Below are 374 nucleotides of genomic sequence, written 5' to 3' on the forward strand. Positions count from 1 at the left end.
TTGCCTGAAGAAAAAAAAGTAATGCGTTTCAAATTTTCAATGGCTAAGTGTGTTTACTAGGAATGTAATCTGATCAATGGTGAAACTTTATCGTCGATGACATGTCAAAAACATGTTTGGAGAAAGAAAAATGTCAACGAATTTCAAATTAAAACCATTTCTATCATTATTCTAATAAATAAAAAAATAATAACATACTACACGTTTCATAAAACTATGATATTATAATAACAACATTTTATTATATTACTAATAATCGTGTGCTAAGATTAAAAAAAAAATGTCTTAAAACATACTTGTATGTTTTAATCAATGCAATAATTATATAAAAAATATAAAATTATACATATAATAGTTATATACTTATCTATTAA

The sequence above is a fragment of the Arachis ipaensis genome, chromosome B03 (genome assembly GCF_000816755.2).
Source record: "Arachis ipaensis cultivar K30076 chromosome B03, Araip1.1, whole genome shotgun sequence".
Lineage (NCBI taxonomy): Eukaryota > Viridiplantae > Streptophyta > Magnoliopsida > Fabales > Fabaceae > Arachis > Arachis ipaensis.